Source organism: Beta vulgaris, chromosome 9 (assembly GCF_026745355.1).
Source record: "Beta vulgaris subsp. vulgaris cultivar EL10 chromosome 9, EL10.2, whole genome shotgun sequence".
NCBI lineage: Eukaryota > Viridiplantae > Streptophyta > Magnoliopsida > Caryophyllales > Amaranthaceae > Beta > Beta vulgaris.
This window is the reverse complement of record NC_079210.1, coordinates 14837789-14860345: the sequence shown is the minus strand read 5'-3', so window position 1 is coordinate 14860345 and position 22557 is coordinate 14837789. Positions and strand designations below refer to the sequence as shown.

The 22557-nt window shown below is 39.0% G+C and overlaps 1 long non-coding RNA gene across 1 annotated transcript; it reads left to right on the top strand.

The window, feature by feature from the left end:
* The first annotated feature begins 18762 nt into the window (after positions 1–18762).
* On the top strand, positions 18763–22557 carry LOC130590065 (uncharacterized). The gene is made up of 2 exons (XR_008967659.1): positions 18763–19358; positions 22286–22557. It is a non-coding gene; the product is annotated as an uncharacterized LOC130590065 (long non-coding RNA).

Below are 22557 nucleotides of genomic sequence, written 5' to 3'. Positions count from 1 at the left end.
CAAACACCTTAGGAAAATTGTGCCTTCTAACCCTAGTTTCAAGAAGTCCACATAGTCCAACCCCATGATGTTCAAGAAACCATCTAACATCAGGATATTTTTGTGGACTATTGAGGCCCCTTGTATTCCAGAACCCTATATTATCCATGTGGAAGAAGAGCACCCCCTACTCCCTCTGCTGTACCCCTAGGCTCCCTCAAGGCCCCTCCTACTGGTTCACCAGTACTTACATCCATCTGTTTCATCACAGCTGTTCCAGCTTCCTTTCCTGCATTCCCATCTTCAATAGGCCCCTCAGAAACCTCCTCAGCTAGTGGGTCTAAGGCAGATTTTCCTTTAGTCTGGCTACTCTGCTCTTTCCCTTGCTGAACTCCACTAGCTTGCTGCCCAACCTTGGCCTTAGGCACCCAAACTTTTGTAGGCTTAATCTTCTTTTGAGCCACCTCATACCTCTTTTGCCTACACTCAACAATCGTATGTCCAATACCCTTGCAGTCTGAGCAGAAAATTGGCTTACACTCATAATGAACCTTTTGTTGCATAAGCACACCTTGTTCATTCATGAAAGAGATGTTTTCAGGGAACTCTTGCTCAATACTCACCTCCACTGGGATTCTAGCATAAGCCAGCATATCTTTTTGAGCAGTAGCTCGATTTGTGCGAATAGGTTTCCCTATTAATCCTGCCAACTTATTCAGCGAGTTCTGACCCCAATACTTCAATGGTAAGTAAGGGAATCTGATCCAGGTGGGAACATGCTTCACATCCGTCTTTTGTAAATCAAAATCAAGTGTCCAATCCGTGACAATGACTGGTTTCCTATCATAGAGGATTGGTCCCATATCAACTGCCTTTTGTTTACATTCCACAGAACGAAACCTTACAATAAAAACTCCATTATCCATCATGGCAACCTTTTCCACCCCAAATTTACCCCACATTCTTCTAATAAAACCTTCAATAATGCGAAATGGTGGTTTAACACCAAGGATGTAACAAATAACAGCTGACTTCCAGTATTCTATCTCCGGATTAACATCATCAATAGAAATTTGCACTATGTTTCCTACTCTATTCTCCACATTTTGCTCATTGCACTCTAGATTCAATCCCTCTTTGTTTAAGTTAGCAAATAATGAATTCCAAGCATTCGAAGTACCTGGATTACTATTCAATTGCTGCATCGGGTGAGGTGAAGGATTCACTGTGCCTTGCCCAGATTGTCTTAATGGAGTTCTCACAGATGCAATCCAACTTTCAAGACTATTCCTCGCTACTTCAAAATTGGCCCTATCTTGATTAGATGCCGCCATCTCAATCGAACAGTGAGATTGGTCATCATCTTCATCTGATGTCCAACTTAACACCGGTAACTCATTCATATCATTCACATTTCGCGTCCTCTTCGCATCACCAGTTTGTGGAACTCTTATAATCTTGCTTTTCTGATTCTTAGTTTTACCTTTACTCCCTACCTTCTTTCCATTATTTCCTTTTTTCGAACCTTTTGCCAACATCGTAATTTGGGCCAAACTCTTATCTCGGACATCAGAATTGAGCGATTCCAAAGCTTGACATGTTTTTTTACCATTTCTAAGGAGTTCGTGAGCTCAGAAGTTGAATTCCTTGCATACAGTTTTTTGCTTCTATTTACAGCTCATTTGTGCCCAAAATCGTAATTTGGGCCTAACTCCTTGCTCGAACATCAGAATTGAATGATTCCAAAGACTGACATGATTTTTTATCAATTGTAAGGGGTTCGGTAGCTCAGAAGTTGAATTCGTTGAAGTCCGATTTTTTCGTGTCTATTTCTTGCCCACTTGGAACTAAAATCTTAATTTGGGCCTTACTTCTAGCTCGGACATCAGAATTGAGCGATTCCACAGCCTGACATGTTTTTTTTACAATTTATAAGGGGTTCGAGAGCTCAGAAGCTGAATTCCTTGCAGCCTAATTTTTCGCGTCTGTGTCCTTCTTATTAGGGCCAAAATAGTAATATGGGCCTAACTTCAAGATCGGACTTCAGAATTGAGAGATTCAAAAGCCTGATTTGTTTTTTTTACTATTTTTAAGGGGTTTGTGAGCTCAGAAGCTGAATTCGTTGAAGTCCGATTTTTCGCGTCCGTTTCTTGCTCATCTTGGCCCAAATTCATAATTTGGGTCTAGCTCCTAGCTCGGACATCATAATTGAGCGATTCCAAAGCCTGAGATGTTTTTGTTTACCATTTCTAACGGTTCGTGAGCACAGAAGCTGAAGTTCTTGCAGTCAGATTTTTGTGCTGTTCGCTACTCATCTATGCCCAAAAATCGTAATTTGGGCCTAACTCCTAGCTCAGCTCGGACATCAGAATTGAGATATTCAAAAGCCTGAATTGGTTTTTTACCATTTATAAAGGGTTCGTGAGCTCAGAAGCTGAATTCGTTGAATTCCGATTTTTCATGTCTGTTTACTACTCATTTGTGCCCAAAATCGTAATTTGGTCCTAACTCCTAGCTCGGACATCATAATTGAGCTTTTCAAAAGCCTGAATTGGTTTTTTACTATTGCTAAAGGGTTCGTGAGCTCAGAAGCTGAATTCGTTGATGTCCGATTTTTCGCGTCAGTTTGTTGCTCATCTTGCCCCAAAATCGTAATTTGGGGCTGACTCCTAGCTCGGACATCAGAATTAAGCGATTCAAAAGTCTGAATTGCTTTTTTTATCATTTCTAAGGGGTTCGTGAACTCGGAAGCTGAATTCGTTGAAGTCTTATTTTTCGTGTCTTTTTCTAGCTCATCTTGGCCCAACATCCTAATTTGGGCCGAACTCCTAGCTCTGACATCAGAATTGAGCGATTCCACAGCCTGACATGTTTTTTTTACAATTTATAAGGGGTTCGAGAGCTCAGAAGCTGAATTCCTTGCAGCCTAATTTTCCGCGTCTGCGTCCTTCTCATTAGGGCCAAAATAGTAATATGGGCCTAACTTCAAGATCGGACATCAGAATTGAGAGATTCAAAAGCCTGAATTGTTTTTTGTACCATTTCTAAGGGGTTTGTGAGGTCAGAAGATGAATTCGTTGAAGTCTGATTTTTCGTGTCTGTTTCATGCTCATCTTGGCCCAACATCGTAATTTCGTCCTAACTTCTATCTCGGACATCAGAATTGAGCAATTCTAAAGCTCGACATGTTTTTTTACCATTTATAAGGGGTTCGTGAGCTCAGAAGCTTAATTCCTTGCAGCCCAATTTTTTGCGCCAGTGTCCTTCTCATCTTGGCTCAAAATTGTAATTTGGGACTAACTCCTAGCTCGGACCTCAAAATTGAGCGATTCAAAAGCCTGATTTGTTTTTTTACCATATCTAAGGGGTTCGTGAGCTGAGAAGCTAAATTCGTTGAAGTACGATTTTTCGCGTACATTTCTTGCTCATCTTGGCCCGAAATGGTAATTTGGGCCTAACTCCTAGCTTGGACATCAGAATTGAACGATTCCAAAGACTGACTTGATTTTTTATAAATTATAAGGGGATCGTTAGCTCAGAAGTTGAATTCGTTGAAGTATGATTTTTCGCGTCTATTTCTTGCTCACCTGGAACTAAAATCGTAATTTGGGCCTAACTTCTAGCTCGGACATCAGAATTGAGCGATTCCAAACCTGACATGTTTATTTTACAATTTTTAAGGGGTTTGTGAGCTCAGAAGCTGAATGCCTTGCAGCCTAAGTTTTCGCGTCTGTGTCCTTCTCATCAGGACTCAAAATCGTAAGTTATGCCTAACTTTTAGCTCCGACATCAGAATTGAGAAATTCAAAAGCCTGAATAGTTTTTTTACCATTTCTAAGGGGTTCGTGAGCTCAGAAGCTGAATTCGTTGATGTCCCATTTTTCGTGTCTGTTTCCTGCTCATCTTGGCCCAACATCGTAATTTAGGCCTAACTTCTAGCTCGGACATCAGAATTGAGATATTCAAAAACCTGAATTGTTTTTTTTACTATTTTTAAGGGGTTTGGGAGCTTAGAAGCAGAATTCATTGAAGTCCGATTTTTCGCGTCCGTTTCTTGCTCATCTTGGCCCAAAATCATAATTTGGGCCTAGCTCCTAGCTCGGACATCATAATTGAGCGATTCCAAAGCCTGACATGCTTTTGTTTACCATTTCTAAGGGTTCGTGTGCACAGAAGCTGAAGTTCTAGCAGTCAGATTTTTGTGCTGTTTGCTACTCATCTGTGCCCAAAAATCGTAATTTGGGCCTAACTCCTAGCTCAGCTCGGACATCGGAATTGAGCTATTCAAAAGCCTGAATTGGTTTTTTACCATTTCTAGAGGGTTCGTGAGCTCAGAAGCTGAATTTGTTGAATTCCGATTTTTCATGTCTGTTTACTACTCATTTGTGCCCAAAATCGTAATTTGGTCCTAACTCCTAGCTCAGACATCATAATTGAGCTTTTCAAAAGCCTGAATTGGTTTTTTACTATTGCTAAAGGGATCGTGAGCTTAGAAGCTGAATTCGTTGAATTCCGATTTTTCGCGTCAGTTTGTTGCTCATCTTGCCCCAAAATCGTAATTTGGGGCTGACTCCTAGCTCGGACATCAGAATTAAGCGATTCAAAAGTCTGAATTGCTTTTTTTATCATTTCTAAGGGGTTCGTGAGCTCGGAAGCTGAATTCGTTAAAGTCCTATTTTTCGTGTCTTTTTCTAGCTCATCTTGGCCCAACATCCTAATTTGGGCCGAACTCCTAGCTCGGACATCAGAATTGAGCGATTCCAAAGCCTGACATGTTTTTTTACCATTTCTAAGGGGTTCGAGAGCTTAGAAGTTGAATTCCTTGCAGCCTAATTTTTCGCCCCTGTGTCCTTCTCATTAGGGCCTAAAATAGTAATATGGGCCTAACTTCAAGATCGGACATCATAATTGAGAGATTCAAAAGCCTGAATTGTTTTTTACCATTTCTAAGGGGTTTGTGAGCTCATAAGATGAATTCGTTAAAGTCTGATTTTTCGTGTCTGTTTCATGATGCTTATCTTGGCCCAACATCGTAATTTCGACGTAACTTCTATCTCGGACATCAGAATTGAGCAATTCCAAAGCCTGTCATGTTTTTTTACCATTTATAAGGGGTTCGTGAGCTCAGAAGCTGAATTCCTTGCAGCCCAATTTTTAGCGTCAGTGTCCTTCTCATCTTGGCTCAAAATTGTAATTTGGGACGAACTCCTAGGTCGGACCTCAAAATTGAGCGATTCAAAAGCCTGATATGTTCTTTTACCATATCTAAGGGGTTCGTGCGTTGAGAAGCTAAATTCGTTGAAGTACGATTTTTCGCGTACGTTTCTTGCTCATCTTGGCCCGAAATCGTAATTTGGGCCTAACTCCTAGCTCGGACATCAGAATTGAGTGATTTAAAAGCCTGAATTGTTCTTTTTTTTTTTTCCATTTGTAAGGGTTCGTGAGCTCAAAAGTTGAATTCGTTGAAGTCCGATTTTTCGTGTTTGTTTCCTTCGCATCTTGGCCCAACATTGTAATTTGGGCCTAACTCCTATATCGGACATCAGAATTGAGCGATTCCAAAGCCTGACATGTTTCTATAACATTTCTAAGGGGTTCGAGAGCTTAGAAGCTGAATTCCTTGTAGTCAGATTTTTTGCGTCTGTTTACAGCTCATCTGTTCCCAAAATTGTAATTTGGGACTAACTCCTAGCTCGGACATCGAAATTGAGCGATTCAAAAGCATGAATTGGTTTTTTTACCATTTCTAAGGGGTTCGAGAGCTCGGAAGCTGAATACGTTGAAATCCGCTTTTTCGTTTCTGTTTCATGCTCATCTTGTCCCAACATCGTAATTTCGGCCTAACTCCTATCTCAGACATCTGAATTGAGTAACTCCAAAGGCTGCCATGTTTTTTAACATTTCAAAGGGGTTCGTGAGCTCAGAAGATGAATTCCTTGCAGCCCATTTTTTCGCGTCTGTGTCCTTCTCATCTGGGCTCTAAATTGTAATTTGGGACTAACTTCTAGCTCGGACCTCAAAATTGAGCGATTCAAAAGCTTGAAATGTTTTTTACCCATTTCTAAGGGGTTCGTGAGCTGAGATGCTAAACTTCGTTGAAGTCCGATTTTTCACGTCCGATTTTTCACGTCCGATTTTTCACGTCCGTTTCTTGCTCATCTTGGCCCAAAATCGTAATTTGGGCCTAACTCCTAGCTCAGACATTAAAATTGAGTGATTCAAAAGCCTGAATTGTTTTTTTTACCATTTCTAAGGGGTTCGTGAGCTTAGAAGCTGAATTCGTTGAAGTCTTATTTTTCATGTCTGTTTCCTACTCATCTTGGCCCAACATCGTAATTTGGGACTAACTCCTATCTCGGACCTCAAAATTGAGCGTATCAAAAGCCTGAATTGGTTTTATACCATTTCTAAGGGGTTCGTGAGCTCAGAAGCTGAATTCGTTGATGTCCGCCTTTTTGTGTCTGTTTCATGCTCATCTTGGCCCAACATCGTAATTTCGGCCTATCTCCTATCTCAAGCATCTGAATTGAGAAATTCCAGAGGCTGACATGTTTTTTTTACCACTTAAAAGGCGTTCGTGACATCAGAACGAAGTTGAATTCCTTGCAACCCATTTTTTTCGCGTCTGTGTCCTTCTCATCTTGGCTTAAAAATGTAATTTGGGACTAACTCCTAGCTCGGACCTCAAAATTGAGCGATCCAAAAGCCCGAAATGTTTGTTTTTACCATTTGTAAGGGGTCCGTGAGCTGAGAGGCTAAATTCGTTGAAGTCCGATTTTTCGCGTCCGTTTCTTGCTCATCTTGGCCCAAAATCGTAATTTTGGCTTAACTCTTAGCTGGGACATCAGAATTGAGCGATTCCAAAGCTTGACATGTTTTTTTTTTACCATTTCTAAGGGGTTCGTTAGCTCGGAAGCTGAATTCCTTGTAGCCCAATTTTTCGCGTCTATGTCCTTCTCATCTTGTCTCAAAATTGTAATTTTGGTCTAATTCCTTGCTCGGACCACAAAATTGAGCGATTCAAAACCCCAAATTGTTTTTTTACCATTTCTAAGGGGTTCGTGAGCTCAGAAGCTGAATTCGTTGAAGTTCGATTTTTCGTATCTGTTTCCTGCTCATCTTGGCCCAACATCGTAATTTCGACCTAACTCCTATCTCTGACATTGGAATTGAGCGATTTTCAAAGCCTGACATGTTTATTTACCATTTCTAAGGGATTCATGAGCTCAAAAGATGAATTCCTTGCAGCCCAATTTTTCGCGTCTGTGTCCTTCTTATCCTGGCTCAAAATTATTATTTGGGACTAACTCCTAGCTCGGACATCAGAGTTGAGCGATTCAAAAGCCTGAATTGGTTTTTGACCATTTCTAAGGGGTTAGTGGGCTTAGAAGCTGAATTCGTTGAAGTCCGATTTTTCGTGTCTGTTTCTTGCTCATCTTGGCCCATCACCATAATTTCGAGCTAACTCCTATCTCAAACATCAGAATTGAGCGATTCCAAAGCCTGACATGTTTTTTGTACCATTTCTAAGGGGTTCATGAGCTCAGAAGCTGAATTTATTGCAACCCAAATTTTCGCATTTGTGTCCTTCTCATTTTGGCTCAAAATTATAATTTGGGACTAACTCCTAGCTCAGACCTCAAAATTGAGCGATTCAAAAGCCTGAAATGTTTTTTTTACCATTTCTAAGGGGTTCGTGAGCTGAGAAGCTAAATTCGTTGAAGTCCAATTTTTCGCGTCCGTTTCTTGCTCATCTTGGCCCAAAATCGTAATTTGGGCCTAACTCCTAGCTCGGACATCAGAATAGAGCGATTCAAAAGCTGAATTGTTTTTTTACCATTTCTAAGGGGTTCGTGACCTCAGAAGCTTAATTCGTTGAAGTTTTATTTTTCGTGTCTGTTTCCTGCTCATCTTGGCCCAAAATTGTAATTTGGGCGTAGCTCCTAGCTCGGACATCATATTTATGCGATTCCAAAGCCTGACATGTTGTTTTTATCGTTTCTAAGGGGTTCGTGAGCAGAGAAGCTGAACTCCTTGCAGTCAGATTTTTTGTGTCTGTTTACTAGTCATCATTGCCCAAAATCGTAATTTGGGTCTAACTCTTAGCTCGGACATCAGAATTGAGCGATTCAAAAGCATGAATTGGTTTTTTACCATTTCTAAGGGTTCGTGAGCTTAGAAGCTGAATTCGTTGAAGTACGATTTTTTGTGTCTGTTTCACGGTTGTACCATGCGATTTTGTTGTAATGGATATGGAGGAAGATCTAGAGACTCCTCTTATTCTTGGAAGAGAAGCTCTAAAGACATTGGGTGCCGTGATAAACTGCAAAAACGATACAATCACGGTTGAGGTAGCTAATGAGCGGGTTGTGTTTGAGTTCTCTAAGACGTTGAAGAGACCTATGATGGAGAGAATTTGTCGGGTAAGCCTAGTGGAAGATGAGATAGAGGACGCCATGAGTGTGGTTCATACTGGGGATGAGTTGTATGCTACTCTTACCGAAACCCTTAGCTTGGACATGGAAGAGGAGACACAAAATGAAGCGCTTGAGGTTCTAGCTACATCATCTAATGACAAAGAGGAGTGTTCTAAGCCTCCTCCAAAGGTAGAGTTCCAGCCCCTTCCCTCCTCACTCAAATATGTTTTTTTTGATGATGCATGCACTTATCCTGTTATTGTCAATTCGAGTCTTGGTGACATCTCTATATCCAAACTGATTGAAATATTACAAAAATATAAAGATGTCATTGGGTATTCAATTGATGACTTTAAGGGGATAAGCCCTTCTCTTGCTATGCATCGTATCCATCTCATCGATAGTAATGCTTCCTCCATCGAGCATCAGAGAAGGCTCAATCCCAACCTCAAAGAGGTTGTGAAAAAGGAGATGATGAAACTGCGTGACACGGGAATCATCTACGCTATCTCAGATAGCAAGTGGATGAGCCCGATTCACGTGGTTCCAAAAAAAGAGGCATGACTATAGTTGAGAATGAGAAAGGAGAAACAATCTCGACTAGGACCGTCACTGGGTGGAGAGTCTGTGTTGATTATAGGAAACTGAACAAATCCACCTGCAAAGATCATTTCCCCCTTCCCTTCATTGACCAAATGTTGGAGAGGCTTGCTCGTCATTCACACTTCTGTTTTCTCGATGGTTATTCCGGATTCTTTCAAATCCCCATTCATCCAGATGACCAAGAGAAAACCACCTTTACTTGTCCATATGGGAAATTCGCATATAGAAGGATTCCCTTTGGTTTGTGTATGCCCCATCCACTTTTCAAAGGTGTATGACAGTAATCTTCTCTGACATGCTAGAAGATTCCATTGAGGTGTTCATGGATGACTTTAGCGTGTGTGGTTCGTCTTTTGACACATGTCTGGTTAATCTTGAATGTGTGTTGAAGTGGTGTCAAGAGACGAACCTTGTCCTGAATTGGGAGAAGTGTCACTTTATGGTCGAGGAAGGCATTATCATTGGACATAAAGTGTCGAAAAAGGGTATTGAAGTAGATCCGGCAAAGGTTTTGGTTATTGAGAAACTTCCGCCACCGAACTCGGTGACGGGAGTTCATGTTTTCCTTGGACATGCGGGTTTTTACCGGTGTTTCATCAAGGATTTTTCTCAAATAGCCAAACCATTGACGAATCTACTCCAAAAAGATGTAGATTTCGAGTTTGATGAGTCTCGTACTAAGGCTTTTGAAACTCTTAAAAAAGCCCTTATTTCTGCCCCCATTGTGCAAGCTCCGGATTGGAGCTTACCTTTAGAACTAATGTGCGATGTTAGTGACTTTGCAGTGGGAGCTGTTCTTAGGCAACGAAAAGAAGGAAGGCTTCATGTGATAGCCTATGCAAGTAGGACTCTGGATGATGCTCGACGGAATTATGCAACTACGGAAAAGGAAATGTTGGTCGTAGTCTTTGCAATTGACAAATTCCGTTCTTACTTAACCTGTAATTAGGCTGTTGTGTATACGGATCATTCTGCGGTTCGTTATTTGATGAGTAAGAAGGATGCCAAGCCTCGGCTCGTTAGGCGGGTGTTGGTTCTTCAAGAGTTCGATTTTGAGATGAAAGAGAAGAAGGGGACGGAGAATGTGGTAGCTAACCATCTTTCTCGCCTCCCTCTTGATGAGAAGCTCTTGACTCTGGATGAGATCCCTATCGAAGAAGATTTGAGAGAAGAAGCGTTGTTCACCATTCTGAACAATGAGATTCCATGGTTCGCTGACTATGCGAATTATTTGGCTTGTGGGATTGAGCCTCATGGTTTTAATTCCCAACAAAGGAAGCAGTTTTTCAAAGAAGTTTCAAGATTCTAGTGGGATGACCCGCTCCTGTTTAAGAAGTGTGCTGATGGAGTGTTTAGGAGGTGTGTGCCTAATCATGAGATGACATCGGTTTTGAACCATTGCCATACTTTGGCATGTGGAGGGCACGGTGGACCAAGCAACACTGTTGCTAAGGTGCTCCAGTGTGGTATGTTTTGGCCGTCATTGCAAAAGGATGCTCGGGAATTTGTGTTGGGCTGCGATAGAGGTCAAAGGAGGGGTGGCATCACAAAGAGACATGAGATTCCTCAACAAAACATTCTCGAGGTTGAGCCATTTGATGTTTGGGGAGTCGACTTCATGGGTCCATTCGTTCCTTCATGTTGCAATGTGTACATTCTTGTTGCGGTCGACTATGTGACAAAATGGGTTGAAGCTATTGCCTCTCCTACCAATGACCACAAGGTTGTGACAAAGCTTCTGAAAAAGATCATATTCCCTCGATTTGGAGTGCCCCGTGTGTTGATAAGTGTGGCGATTCACACTTCGCCAAGAAGCAACTAAAAGCACTCTTGAAGAAGTACGGGGTAAACCATAAAGTCGGTCTTCCTTATCACCCCCAAACCCAAGGCCAAGTTGAAGTCTCAAATCGAAAAGTTAAGAATGTCCTTGAGAGAGTGGTCAATAAGACACGAAAGGATTGGTCTTTGAAGATGGATGATGCTCTTTGGGCTCTTCGCACGACTTTCAAGACTCCTATAGGCACCACTCCTTATCGCCTTGTGTATGGCAAAGCATGTCATTTGCTGGTTGAACTAGAGCACAAAGCTTGGTGGGAAGTTAAAGAGCTCAACATAGATCTTCACTTGGCGGGATATGCTCGAAAGGAAAGGTTAGTAGAGCTTGAAGAACTTCGTTTTGACACTTATGAGAGTTCGACACTATACAAAGAGCAAACGAAGAAATGGCATGATCACCGGATTCAACAACGAGAATTCCGGGTTGGTGACAAAGTCTTATTGTTCAACTCAAGACTAAAACTCTTCCCCGGAAAGTTAAAATCCAAGTGGCCGGGTCCCTTCTCAGTGTTGAAGACTACTCCCTATGGGGCTTATGAGCTTTTGGGTGAGAACGGTCCATTTTGGGTGAACGGTCAGAGACTGAAACTCTATCATGATAATCACACTATTGGTTCGATTGGTTGTTTGATTCTTCGCTCACCCGAGCGACTCTCGTGAAGGACGTATCCTTTTTAGTCCAGCTAATGACTTAAAACAAGCGCTACACGGGAGGAAACCCGTTTTCTTTTCTTCCCTTTCTTTTATTTTATTTTTCTTTTGATTGTTAGTTAGACTTTTGATTTATCAGCTAGCCATGAGAGCTACATTGGGACATCTGGTTTTATGAAAAGTAGAGCGAAAAGGAGTGATTTGGAAAAAGAATGATTGAGAAAAAAAAAACAGACGACTAAGGTGCGCCCGCACCCCTTTGAGGTGCGCCCGCACCCCTTTGAGGTGCGCCCACACCGTTCTAAAATTTTCTGATAATTTAGAATGGTGCGCCCGCACCAATTAGAGGTGCGCCGCACCTGTTTCAAAACATTTTTCACGAGAAAAAACAGAAGAAGTATGTGCTCCTGCACCTCCTGTAGGTGCGCCTGCACCATATGAAAAAAAAATTCCAGGAAAAAGTTAGGTGCGCCCACACCTTCACTAGGTGCGCCCGCACCAACTTCTAAAACGTTTTTCAGAAAAAACAGAAGAGGTAGGTGCTCCCGCACCTCCTCTGGGTGCGGCCGCACCATTTTAAAAAAAAAATTTCCAGAAAAAAAGTAGGTGCGCCCGCACCAACCCTTAAAGTTTTTTTTTTCAAAAAAAAAAACAGAAGGGTCTGGTGCACCCGCACCAAACGTCTTCGGAATTTTTTTTGGCGTTTGGTGCGCCCGCACCTGGACGAGGTGCGCCCGCACCAAACCCGATTGGGCACTTTTTCACAGTTTTCTGTACTTTTTTTCGACCCTTACTCCTCTTTCTCCTCTCATATTTTCGAACTCCCATCTCACTCACTCACTTTCTCTCTCTTCATCCTCTCTAGATCCAAGGAGAAAGAAATTTTGTTATCATGTATAGGAACTTTATAAGTTCACATGTGATTTCTAGTATGATTGATTTTTACATATTTTATGCCTGTGTGCAAGCATGTTAATTATGTGATCTATTATGAGTAAAGATTGTAATGTTTGTATGGAATTATTGATGCAAGCATGTGGATGAGAACTTTATTTATTAATTCACATGGGGGAATTAATATAATTATTGAGATTGAATCATGTTTATTCCTGTGTTCCCTTACAAGTTTTATTTTCACTACTTTATGAGGACTGTTGGCCTTATTTGGTAAGTTGATAAGTTATGCCTTTTTAAAGGTATGTTTGATTGTTGGCTAGGTTCAATAAATAAGAAAGTTTGAGATTAAAAGAAAGTAAGTCTTGGGTTGTAAGTTGTGATCACTTATTAAATCCTAAGATAATGAAAATAATACGAAGATTTGCTGGGTTTTGCTTGTGTAACTTGGTTTTAAACTTATAATACCTTGTGTGGTCTTGTTGGTACAGCGCATAAGCGTGCAACTCTGCACTGCAGAGTTGCAGTGCTTTTTTTAATTAATTAATACGATAATCTGATGCAGTCATAGACCGCATATGATGTGGGTTTACTGATCCGGTCCATGATCGGATCAGTTAATTTTCTTAATCTGTTGTGGGCCCATATGATGCGGACCAAAACTGCATCAGTAAGCCCGATTTTGACCGCATTAGATGGGCTTGTTCCGCTAGTGCAAAAGGTGTAAAGATTGGATGGATCATCTTCAAGAGATCTAGTGCAATACAAATGTGCGTGCCAAATATGGAATAATCTCATGATCCATGATGTGTTTATTGGGTATTACAAAATTATCCTATAGGATTATGTCCTAAACGAACTTTCTTGATGGATTTCACAATGGCTAGAAAAAGAGGTGAGGAATACACGAAAGATTATTCTTCTCAACTAAATTTAGCCATCTTAAAGAAATATATGTTGACCACCTTAGAATAATGGAAGAAGCCACGTTGAGAATGTCATTGGATGATATTGGCTATAACCATTAAAAGCATCTCTTTGCTAATAATAAATGGGTTCTAAGCACATCACCTCACAAATTAGGGGGACAATTTGTTACTATCATTTTTAGATGACTGAATAAGCATTTATTATGGTACGTTGTATTAAGCTTCAAAGATTTTTTTTTAATATAGAAGCCCAATCACATTACGAAGCCCGTGAAAGAAGGTCAACAGAAGTCAAGGACCAATTAAAGTATTCAGGAGATGGAAGTAAAACGAAGACGAAGGTATGGGCAGTTAACAAGATGATCATAAAGCAAGCTACATGGCCCTCAAGAACGTGCATACTTCAGCGCCAGATTAGCATTTATGATTTGAATCAAAGATGATTAAAATCATTTCCCTCCAAAGATGCATGGGAGTTACGTATCATATTGAGGTATAAATACAAGGGAAAGGATCAAGCAAAAGATAACAAACACATCACACAACAACTTCCAACTTACTTTCTAGCGTAGCCTTAGGCTAGCCTAGCCTATCCAACCCCCTTCTGGGGTTATAGTTTAGTTCTCAGATCTAGAGCATGCACTAGTGACGAGTTTGTTCATCTCCAATTTTAGCAGGAACTCATCGAGGTAATCATCTTTGTATCTTCCCTTTATATGTCCAGCCTGGATTATCCTCATATGTGCTATAAAGGTTTATTCTAGAAGGTTGTGATGTGAATGGGAATATTTGGCTTTAATTAACAGATTAATTATTGCAGGTCTTGTTTTATTTACTATTTTTCGCCTGAATTTATTAGGCGTTGTAGTTTAACCAATTAGATTACAACAAAGTACGTTAGCAAGGTTTTGTCAAATTAAGACTGGTAACCCCCAACACTAATGGAAAAGAGCCCATTTGATGCGGTCAAAATCGGGCTTACAGATGCGGTTTTGGCTAGCAAAACATTTGCATATTCATATTCATCGAATAACATTTCCAGAATCAACTCATAACATCACACTCATATTTATGGCCATAGTACGAACTTAATTATCAAAAATGTTGTATAATATGAGCACTATAAGAAGGGGGTGAATTATAGTGAGAGAATAAGCTATACTTTTTGCGGAATTAAAAGTTAACTTGGGAACAAACAATGGAAACACGAGAGATTTTAGCGAGGAAAAACTTCCAACGCCCAATAGGAAGAAACAACCTCGACCACAAGGGATTTTAACTCAAACTTTCCGTTATAATAGGCCAAAACAACTCTGTTTAAAATCCTATTACTTTTCTCTCGAGCCACAACTTATGTTACTAAACTCAAGTTCCCATCGACAGTTCCCACAACTGTCGTTCCTCTCAAACTTCACTCGAAGTTCCTTTCTCTTTCTCTTGCTTCACTCAAAGCTTCTCACACTTACAATGAAACTCACTCAATTTTCTTCCCTTTCTCTTGCTTTACTCAAAGCTTTTCTCAATACAGGATTTAGCTCAAAATCCCCTTACCCCAAAAACCAAAATTACAAACGATAAAAACAACAAGGGAATAAGTAGGAAATACGTAAGAAACACAAGAGTATATTGAAGGAATGACGGTACTGACTTTATCTTAATTAAACCCAATTAAAACCGAAGTCAAGCACACTATGGAAGGACTACTAAAGTTTGACACTTTATGTAAGAATAACTTAAAGTCCGACACATTAAACTTTAGATTAAGCGCCTATTTATAACATAAGTAGTCATGAAATAACTTACCACTAATTAACCCACTAACCCCATGATATCCATAACTTAATAAATTAATTAGTTTTTATCGAACTTTACTTGAGAATTAAATAACCACTAACCCACTACTTAACTTAATAGGAGAAGCAGTAAAGTATAATGTGATTTATAAAACTTGAAGCCTAATAAAACTAATTAAAATAAATTAAGGCTTTAATAAAATAATCAAGCCCATTACTCCACAAATAGTAAACGTGTAGCAGTAAGCTTAAATGTGATATTAGTTTGCTTGGGGAGTAATTAAACCATATAAATTAATTAATACTTGGGAAATAATAAGCAAGCCCACTAAACCCACTAAAACAAATAAAACATCTAACAGTAAACATTACGTGGTTAGTGGTTGCTTGGAGAACAATTAAACCATTTTTAAATAAATGGTTTAAGAAAAAAATATCTTTTTAAAATATTTAAATAAAAACTGAAAATCAAATTTTATTTAAAAAGAAAATCTTTTGATTTACTTAGAATAAAAAGATAATCTTTTGATTTACTTAGAATAAAAAGATAAGATTTTAAAATAAGATATTATCCTTTTCAAAACAGAAAATCATCTTACAATCTTTTCCTAACAAACTCCTAACTAATCCCTAAATTAGTGGATCTAGTCAAACTAAGCTAGGACTCCTAAACAAATCAGTTAAGTGCTTCATATATGTTAGGCGCACAACATAGGACGTTTTAGGTATGTTCCCAACATGGGAACAGAACTCAATTCCCAATTCTCAAACATTGAAAACATTGCTTAACATTTAACTCAAGTTCCTATGTGTTTCTGTGTGTTCCTATATTACCACAGCATGTTCCCATCTACTAAGTTCCCATGCCAAAGGAACTCGTGGACTTAATTAATAGAAACCGACACAACTTTTTTACCATTTAGACTCATTAAACCTAGGAACTTAACTAGAGACTCGAAACCCTTCATTCCAACTTTATAACTCAAGTTTCCTCACCTTTCCGGATCTTGTTCCCTTTTTATATTTAGGAACTTAAATACAAACTCATGCATTCTAAGCTTCCTTCATGTTAGGATAGTTGTTCCTTTGAATATCTTCACTTCAATCTTTAAGTCAAGCCTCTTCACTTCAACCTTGGTTGTAGTATTCTCTTTATCCATAGGAACAATGCACCTCCCACACCTTTCATATCAAGCATTCTCAATGCTATAGGCACAACCTTTTATAATGATTCTTGCACACATAAAACTCATAAACTTTGTTAGTTAAATTACTTTAGTTTGTCATCATCAAAACCATATTGGGTCAACAAAAAACATAATAGAGATCCACACACACACATGGGCATGAGTAAATGATTTTACTGAGCATATAAGTTACCTGAAATGCAATCCAATTCCAACAACACAATCAACTTCATGATCCCGAATGATTCTTCACTCCAAAATCATCCTCCAGAATCACCTCACAATCATAAAGATAATCAATAACCAAACTTAAACTAATCTAAATTAGAAATCATAATCACAACTAATTTTCCAATTTGGAAATCTTTTACAACCATAATGCCAAACTCTAAATCTTAAATTCTTTAAATCGATTCTACCTCTTAGAAACATAAATCTAAATTGCATAACTAAACTTGTCAATCAACTACAAACTAATCCTACTGATTTACTAACCCCAACTAACAATAACGCATCACCACGATGATATCGCATCGACACCAACCAGACAACATCAACCACAAGAACGAAAACCACCCAACAACACTACCACCACAACAAGGAAACAACTGCAACAAACAGTAGCAACAATAATAACAACGTACTATACCAATTCAATAATACTTATCCTAACAATAAACAACCACAACTCCTTTTAGCTAAACTCACAATCACTAATCAATTGCTAATTCAAATCTTGAAATGGAATAAAATCTATTTCTAAGTAAACTCAGCAAACTATAACAACTCGAGGAACAAATCATAATCAAGATTGGAAATAAAGGAACGCACCACCTCAATCAAGAGGCAAAACGACATGGTGACGGACAGGGCACAATAGCACCGGCACGAGTTACATGCAACAGCAGCACCGACCAACCATCAGTAACAACCGGCAGCACGACACAACAACAACATAATCGAAGAAGCACGCAGTGGCAATGACAGGACCACCAAGGAGCTCAAGGCGGTGCAACACACCACGAAGAGGAGAGAGAAAACGTGCAACACCGACGCGAACAGCGAACCGAAAAAGCTTCATCGAGCTTAGAGAACACTGGCAAGAGGAAGAGAACTGCGAGACGGCGCCGACAAGGGAGAAACTCAGGTAAGCCTCGAAGAAATGCTGACGAAGCGCAGGCGAAGGTGAGCAAGAGAGTTTCACGGGGTTTGGGGTTTTCAGGTTTTCATCAATTAGGTTTGGGGTTTCTTGAGAGAAACGAGGATAATGAAGGAAGAGTTGAGGTTTTGTTCCACCTAATCAAATCGACGAAGGGGAAAATCGACTTTGTCTTCCTATTTGACCAAATACCGCACAATTTAGTCGCACATAAGACCCAAAATAATTTTAATAATAACAACTTCATAAACATAAATCTAAATTGCATAACTAAACTTGCCAATCAACTACAAACTACTCCTACTGATTTACTAACCCCAACTAACAATAACGCATCACCACGACGACATCGCATCGACACCAACCAGACAACATCAACCGCAAGAACAAAAACCACCCAACAACACTACCACCACAACAAGGTAACAACTGCAACAAACAGTAGCAACAATAATAACAACGTACTATACCAATTCAACAATACTTATCCTAGCAATAAACCACCACAACTTCAAATCTTAAAATGAAATAAAATCTATTTTTAGTAAACTCAAGAAACTATAACAACTCAAGGAACAAATCATAATCACGATTGGAAATAAAGGCACCCACCACCTCAATCAAGAGGCAAACGACATGATGGCAAACAGGGCACAATAGCGCCGGCAAGAGTTACGTGCAGCAGCAGCACCAACCAACCATCAGCAACAATCGACAGCACGACACAACAACATCACCGCAGCAGCACGCAGTGTCGATGACAGAACCACCAAGGAGCTCAAGCCGGTGCAGCAGCACCACGAAGAGGAGAGAGAGAACGTGCAACACCGACGCGAATAGAGGAACAGGAAAGCTCCAGCGAACTTAGAGAACGCCAGCGAGTGAACAGCGAGACGGCGCCGACAAGGGAGAAACTCCGACGAGCCTGGAATAAACGCCGACAAAGCGCAGGCGAAGGTGAGCGAGAGAGTTTCACGGGTTCTAGGTTTTTCAGGTTTTCATCAATTGGGGTTTGGGGTTTTTTGAGAGATACGAGGATAATGAAGGAATAGTTGAGGTTTTGTTCACCTAAACAAACCAACAAAGGGGAAAATAATTGAAGGAAAAATCGACTTTGACTTCCTATTTGACCAAATACTGCACAATTTAGTCGCACATAAGACCCAAAATAATTTTAATAATAATAACTTTATAAACTTGAGTAAATATATTGCAAACACGACAATATAATTGTAATAGCCTTGTTTTTAAGAGTGTTTATTTAAAAGTTAATTACAATTATTAAGTTAATTATATTCCTAAAATCTTATTTTATTTGAGTTATCGAGTAATTATTTTATTTGGTCGTTCTTGTAATATATTTGTTATGTCAATATTTGTGAAGTTATTATTATATTATTTTTCATATCGCATTTAATTGGCAATTTGTTGATTTGTATTTACCCGATTAGAAAATTAAAGTCGGTCATTGCGCCCTTTATGTCGGTTAATGAAAGAACCCAAACCTCATCACATTCCCTTCTCGTAGATTCTGAAATTTCAAAACCCAAAACCCCAAGGAAAACCCGAAACCCCGTGAAACCCCTTCTCCCTTGCGTCTATCTCTCTCACACCCACATCTCGCTGCCGCGCCGTCGGGCCTTGTTCGCCGGAGCTTCGCCGTGCTGTTCCCCCCCCCCCAACGCGGTGCTGATGCTCTAATTCCTTCGCATCTCTCTCTCTCCTCTGTTCTCTTCGTCTTTGCTACTGATATTGCTGTGAGTTGTTGCTCGACGAACAGTCGCCGCCTTGCCGGAATCTTGTCGCGCTGCTGTGGTTCGTGGCCAGTGGTGTTGCCCTTGTTCGTTTTTGTTGTGTTGTTGCTGATTTCTCTCTTGCCTCTGTTCTTCTTCGCTGCTCTTTGAGCAGAGGTACTAAACCCTCATCTCTTTGTCCTTGTAACTGTTGTTTCAATTTTGATAAAACTTACAAATGAATTGTGGTTTGTAATTTCACTACTATGTTGATTATGAATTTGTTTAGTGGTTGATTATGTGAATAGTTACATTGAACCATTGTTCTTTGTTTAAATTAGAAAGCCAATGGTGTTATTGATATGTTGTTATTATTGTGGCTAAAGTGTTCTTGTTGTTGTTGTTGTGTTGTTGTTGCGTTGTTGTAGCTGTATTGTGTGGAGAGGTTGTGTTGTTGCTTGTTGGTGTGGTTGTAGCGTTGTTGTTACTGTTGGTGTTATTGTTGTAGTTGTTTCTTGTTATGGGGATTGATGTTCGGTGTTAGTGGTGTTGTATTGTTGCTCTAAATTCTAACAACACCTAAGTTTTTCTTTGATTATTTGCAAAATAAATTCAGGTTATAGTTTAGTTCATGGGTTTTGAAAAGAAAATCAGATTAAGCTTTGTAATTTACTTTCTTGTTGTAATTTCGATGGTGGTTCATCAGTTTAAGTGATGGTTTAATTTCACTTGATTATAAACTTGATGTTAGGATGCCGAGTTTTGTAATTAGTTTATGTTATGAAAGTCTAATTAGTGTTCCATAATCGATTAGGGATTTCTTTTGGTGATGAATGATGTTATATCGAAAACATAATCAGCTTTCTTATAATGAGTTAATTCTCTCGATTATAAATTGGTGTTGGAATTAGTGGTTGGCTTGTTCTACTAAGAAACTTGGTTAAGTTAGGTTTCCTAAACGGATATTAATTGTGGAAATGAAAATTGGTACTAATAAAATTAATAAGGTGAATCATAGAATTGAGTTATGAAATGTTATAATAGTTGTGAATTAATTTGCTAAACTTATGTTAATGTCTGAACCATTACTAGAATGTTCTCAAATTCATGGATAGAATTATATGAAGTTGTGTTAATTAGATGAAAGTTTATACTAAAAGTGTACTGATGAACTATAAGAGTTAGTTCCTAAAAGAGTGTATAATCTGATTGAAATTGTTCAATGAGTAAAGTGTCTTATGATTTAGACATTAAAAGTGGTTTGACTTAATTAGTAATATCACATGAAGTTAGAGAGAAGCTTTAACTAATTACTAGTAATAGTATAAAGAGTATTGAAGTTAGCTTACCTAGTAACGTATCAAGGATGCGTTTTATAAAGAATTTCCGTTTAATGACTATAGATGGAGTAAAGTAAAAAAGTCGGATTATCAGATTAGTATCTATTAGTTAATATTAGTGCTTGAGTTTAACTACGTAGTAACAATAAGTTATGAAATACCTTAAAGAGGCCTCGAATATATGTTTGAGTAGTACACTAAGGACATGAATTGGACTTGGCACTATGTGATTGTGAGTACACTATTATGAGTGGATTCATCGTTGATTTTGTAATTAGTGTTTAACTAATAGTAACTACTTCATATCAATATTGTCTTAAGAACCTCAAGTTGGGATGTTTAAGTTAACTCTCCCTAGTTAATTCTAGGTGAGAGACCTATTCCTAGTATGGTTGATGCTTGATAATCATTATTATCATTATTGAGATGAGTCTACATAGATATTAGTAAAGTGAAAAAGAATATGAACTATCTATACGCAAAAGTATGTGATGTGTGGAATTGGGTTAGTAACTCTCGCTAGTTATTCTAGCGGAGAGACCTATTGTCACTATGGTTGGTATTTTACAGAATATGATTGGTTACTTCTGTGGTAAGTATGTTTTATAATTGTAATTGAGTTCAATCAAAATGCATAACTATATTGGCCTCGAAATACTTAAGCGATTATAACTCTCTAAGAAGAAACCTTGCTTGTTGTTCAATGATTGTCAAGGATTACTATAACTATGGAATAGTTCTAAGAATGGTGATTGGGTTATGAACAATAATCGAAAGAATCTGAAAGGGCAAAGTAGCCTCGTCTGAGTCGACGGATGAGGTGACATGAACAGTGCCCCATGGACTGTGAACCTTGGGGGCCCCACAGGGAAACCTGCCCATTGCTCTGTTGTGAAACCTGTGGATGGCTGATGAAATCAGTGGAAAAATGTACTCCGGACTAGTCGCGGTTATTGGCCAAAAGTAAAGCGAATGGTTGGGTGACGACCCCCACTGTCGGAGTGTAAGCTTTGTCTCCTCCGCCGCGTTCTCTTTCCCCCTGGTTAAAAGGAATGTTATTTCAAAGTATGAAAGTTATATCGATAATGGATTCCTGATAAGGAATCGTATCGTGGTAAGTTGTTTCGATATCGGATTCCAGGTAAGTAATGAATGTTTATTCAGTATATGAATATGAATATCGATATTGGTTTCCTGATAAGTGATACTAATGTTGGATTCCCGATAAGGAATCGTATCTGGTTTTGTGGATTCCCGATAAGGAATCGTCATAGTGAAAGATGTTAAGTTATTTATTACCTGATAAAGGTTTGTGTAGGACAGTATAAGGGAATGATTTATAGAGTATGAAAACATAAGTTTGGATTCTGATAAGAAATGAATTAAAGGAAGTAAAGTATATTACTTATATCAAAGTTGGTGACCTCAAATTCCTATTATGGAATCGTGGTAAGTTGAAAGGTCAACTAAATGAGAATATATAAACATGTTAGTGTTGAGAGTCACCTTATTGTATTTGTTACCATGTGATTGATGATGTATTATGAAACGTGGAATTAGAATGTAATATGTATGTAACAAGAATATTGCTGCTAAGCATGCTATGATTGGTAATTGTCGAATTTATGTTGATTGCGTGAGAGTTGTTTTCAAGTAAAAGCCACCAAAGCATGTGTTAAGCTTATTTATGGGTTAGTACTCAGCTTTGCTGATGTGTGTACTTTGTTTTGTCATTTTTGTGGCCTGTCACTTGGTGGGTGGCAGCATCTTAAATGTTTCAGGTTGAAGCCATGAGTTATTCTTTTGCAAGCTGAAGCGGATATGAGATGGTGCAGTATTATATTTGTTATTGAAGTGAGAACGCTCCACTTATAATAATTAATCGTTTATTTTCTATAATCTATTTCTTCATTCAAAAGTCGTTAGTGCTCCTGATTCTCTGTTGGTTGTTGCTCCGCGAAAGCGTTGAGGTTGATGAGCTTTGGGAGTTGAAAATGTTTTATTTATTGAAATTGTAACAGGTTCATTTTATTTCT